This window comes from Oryzias latipes, chromosome 13 (assembly GCF_002234675.1).
Source record: "Oryzias latipes chromosome 13, ASM223467v1".
Lineage (NCBI taxonomy): Eukaryota > Metazoa > Chordata > Actinopteri > Beloniformes > Adrianichthyidae > Oryzias > Oryzias latipes.
Window position 1 is genome coordinate 5,328,263 of NC_019871.2, and position 4,768 is coordinate 5,333,030.

A 4,768-nucleotide genomic window follows, 5' to 3' on the forward strand; every position below is an offset into this window, starting at 1 on the left:
TGCAGGAGATGAAACAATCCTGCGTTTCCACTCACACTTTTTCTCTGACTTTTTGTTTTCTCGTGAGGGCGAGAATTTATTGTTGTTTGTGAGCGCCGCCGTCCTCAGACCTGCGTCGCACGGCGAGTGCAGCTGCGCCTCCTCCTCCTCCTCCCTGCTTTTTCCTCTCTTGACAGTTGGACCACACATCGAGGAGGTGGAGCGGGGCTGTTGGATCACCCTGTTTGCCAACCGTTCATATATTTTCATCGTTTATCTGCCAGGCGATGCTCATAATGGGGCCTCCCCCCCCTGAGTCCGGCCCCCTGCGACCTCTCCTCGCCATGCCAGCCGGGCTCCATCCCAAACCTTCAGCAGAGCCACAGCTGACTGGACTTGGGACAAGAGGGGCAGGAAGAGCCCCCCCACCATTGAGAACAGGGGCTAAAAATACTGTAAGAGGCTCAGAAATAAATCAAAGCAGAAAAAGCTTCTGCTTTTAAAAAATAAACCGAGGAAGATTGTTGGAGGTTTGGTGTTTTCTCCAGACTTCAACTCATTTGTTCCCAGAAAGCGGCAGGTCGTGTAAACAGTTTACTCGGATCAAGTCGTTCTCTTGAGGCGAGTCTTAAGATGTTTACGCTCTTGGACTCCAACAGGAGCAGACGGAGGGGCTGAAGCCCCACCAGAGGTCCTCTGCAAACAACATGTGGAAAGGCTTTGGGGTCTAATGGAGCATGAGTTTTTATGGACCGATCAAAGACTCTGACCGCTGTCCGTCTGAGCGGAGATGACACAAACTCCAGAGGATCACTTCATCTGGCCTCCCCTCCCCAAGGGACACTCAGCTGTTTTCTGAACAGTAGCTCCTGGACACGCCCCCACCCCCCTCCCGTCCAGAGCAGCTGGTCTGTCACGGCCACTTTAGTTTGCTTCGTATGTGCAACACTTTTGCTTTAGACACACTTCCTCTGAGGAGAGTTAGTCTCAGTTAAACACCGTCAGGGAAATGAACGACTCGGTCCTGTGTGGGACTTTAGGATCCAAGCATCGTGTCCTTTCAGAATAAAGGTGCCAAGCCAAACGTTACCAACCTTCATTCTACTTCCTGTTTTCGCGTTTGTCAACATGAATACGGATCTAGAAGTGAGGATGAAAGGTGATATACTGAATGAATGCTGTTCGTCAGAAGAAGCCAAAGCAGATTTTTAAATAATGATTTTATTTTCAGACAGACGACTCGTGCAGTAGAGAACGACTTATTTTCCATATTTTCTCTTAGTTTGGCATAAGGCTCCATTCAGATACAACAAAAAAAAGATCTCCATAGAAAAACTACCCCTAACGGAGCTCACAGATGGAGGCCGGGGAGGATGGTGTGACGACAAACGCAAAGCTTGCAGAAATGGATGAAGAGGGCGTGGCCCGCTCACCTGGTACTTAAGTAGGACGCGGAACAGGTGAGTTAATTGGGCTGAACCACCCGCAGAGAGGAGTAAACAGGTAAACGCACTGCTGAGCTGCCTGCCTGAAATTCTCCCAAGGTCGTTCATTTGATAAACTAACTGACTATTAGTGTCACACCTTCATTTACTTAGGTTGCTTTCACACTGCACTTTTAAGAAGAGACCATCCGTCTATGTCACTCTTGACGAAGGCCAAGGCGCTCTTCTCGGTCACGTGAAAGGATACCGCTAAAATAAAATCCAGGATCTAGCAAAGTGAGTAACAAACAAACGTCTTTGGAAAGTTTCTTTGCCAAGAGAAAAACACCCAGCCAGGAGAGAAGAGGACCCTTTGAATTCGAAAAAAAAGAGAGCTACATTTAATAGACAGTACTTCTTTTTTGCACCATGAGTGTGGGAAGGGGAGAGGATTGTGACACCTGTGCAATGTTCAATGTTGTGCGTGTCAAAATAAAAGCATGGGGTACGTCTTGTCACGTATCTGTTCCCCCTTCAGCGTAGCATTGCTAAAATAGTTCCTAAAAGCGGTTACATTAGCACCAAAGTCAAACATGTTTATAACTCATTTAAAAACATAATATAATGCAGATAAAATGATCAGTCATTTGGTCGGTGGGCATGAGAGTAGAGACAGTTCAGATCAAACCGAAGCAAAAGTTTTAGCAGTAAAGAGGGGAATTTCAAGCCTGAGGCCATGAGACTTTCAAACATGATTAACGGTCATCTGCAGCCTTCACTGTGAGGTGAAACAGCGGCGTTGGACCTCATGTTGATGTCTTTTTTCCCTTCTCTGCAGTCACATGTATTTTGCTGTCAGCGCCAGCCTCATTTTCTTGTTCGAAGCTGTTTTCGAACAGCGTTTGAGGATCACTTTGTGTCATTATGCAATTTATCAGCAGATGTACAACAGCTAATTATCTTGGGAGGGGAGGCCAGCGCTGTGGGATGTCGACAAGTCGAATGTTGACAAGCTTCCATTAGACAAAGATTAGCTTCAGAGCATCCCTCCATGACGGAGAAACGACTGTTTTGTTTCCACTGCTGTAATGGAGTTGTCAAACATAGTTTAACTTCTGCAGCTTCTAGGAAAAATACACCCTGAGTGCAGTTTATGACGAGCACACCGCTGATGTGTCTGACAGGGGTCCGAACGCGCTCGATGGATGTTGACTTAAGGCTGGCAGCTGCTGGAAAGGTCTGGTGGATTTGTCCCGTTTCTGCTCACACTGCTTTGTTTTTAAAGGACAAATGTTCAAATAAATCTTCTAAAATAATGAGACTTTTTGTTTTTGTTTGTACAAATAAATATCATAATTATTGCTAAATATCAATCTGCTATACCAATTCTCAAAAAAACATCTCAGATTGATCGGTAGCTGTGTTTTTGAAATTGCACAAATTGGATTTGCGATGATAAAGTCGCCTAAAGGAAACGCGACCATTTTGAAAAAATCTCGCATTTATAGAGAAAAAGTTTTTGCACTTGGAGGAGGTGGCTTTCGAGGCGTATCAAAATTGACATATTTGGCAAAACTTCAATGGAAACACTTTTTTCAAGTCATGTGACCAACTACCGAATGGCAAGGGGCTTCTTGGTAGAAACTGGAGGCCTCGTACGCCGCACAGCGGGCGCCACAAGAGCTTCCACTGCATCACACAGCTCATCAAATGTTGAGCGTGTCATGCGGGATTGTCGGAATCACAACTCTGTAAAATCACCAATGACCATTTCCCAAAATCCCGTCATCCGTAGCCACCCCCAAGTGTAAGGAGCTCGCCGCTCCATGAGACGCCGACGTCTCCTTTGAATGCATGATTCAAGATGGTTTTTTAAAAGACTTAACACGTGAATTGGTCTGTGTTTATCGACACAGTAATGATTTAATGGAAGTAGTGCAATTGCAAAATAGTGTTTTTTTTCGACATTTCTAGAATTTTGATAAAGTTTTGTGCATATGTGTAATGAAAACATAGCTACTGTAAGCTTGCTAACGTCACTGGCGCTACCCAATCCGTAGTGTCTACCCAATTGGTAGTCCATGTGTGCAAAGTGTGACTTCTTCTGCTAAAAGCATTTTACACCACTTAGTGGTGTAAAAGAAGAGGAGCTTGGCCTATTTCCCCATGTAATCCATGGACACCAGTGAAGATCACAAATCATTGAAGAAAAAAGGTTCAGCGGACTGTCTTGTGGGGTCCAGATGACCCCACTCCCAATGTTAAAATGCCTAGGATAGCACAAGGGTTAAAAATGTTACAATAATTGAAATCATTATTTTAAAAAGTGACGAACCCATGACTGTGCAAAGAATGACCCCGTGGCAGGATCTACCTGATCCGTACCGCCCGTGTACAAATGTTTTCTTCTTCTTTTGTTTCCTTTGATGACAGTTTCCTCCCAGTGTACTAGACACCACCACTTAACGGACACATCATTAACTATTGTTGTATGTTTCTATGCTAATGATTAACTATTGTATTTGTGTGTGCGGGCAGATGGAAATGGGTTGGCTAATGTCTGATAAAGTGTACTTTTCTTGATTAATGCTCCTGTACACGATTGCTGTCAAATCAACTGAACGAAGAAACTCAGACATTATTAAAAATTAATTTGGCTGCAAAAGTGGGTGCAGTAGCACAAGGGCATCTCGGTCGAGTCAAATGCCCTCAGTTTGTGAATCCCCATTGATAACACATCCTGTAAAAAAAAGATCAGAAAAAAGAATGGCTCCAAGCTGTATGACATCACGGATCATTGACATCATCATTGTCTGTAAGGACAACAACATAAGATTGTACAGTGACTTCTTAGGTTCTTCTGTTGTCAGACACGATTGTGATTATTCATATACTATGTAGGGCCCTGGAATTTAAAAGCAATTCGGACACCATGCTTTTATTTTTAAATGGTTGAAATGATGTAATCAATTTCACGAGGTTAAAATCTAATTAATATGACCGTTTTGTGACAATTATTAATGAGTTCACTGTCTTCTGAAGATAAAAATGTTGATGATTTATTAAAAAATAAATGTAAAAACATTTTTCGGCAACAATCATTCAGACACAATGCATTGTGGTCTATATTTGCCGATCTAGTGAGCATTGATGCACACTGGTTTTTTTCGCAGAGACTTCTGGGACATTTCTTAGGCACTCGATTTCGGACAGCGCTACGAAATGGCGAACGCACTAAATAGTGAGTAGGGAGGGAATTCGGACACAACTATGGGGTTTATGCGACTAATGCATCATGGGAAAAAAAGAAATAGAACTCAGAACATGAGGCATAGGTTGAGCAGACATTTATACATTCTGGAGCC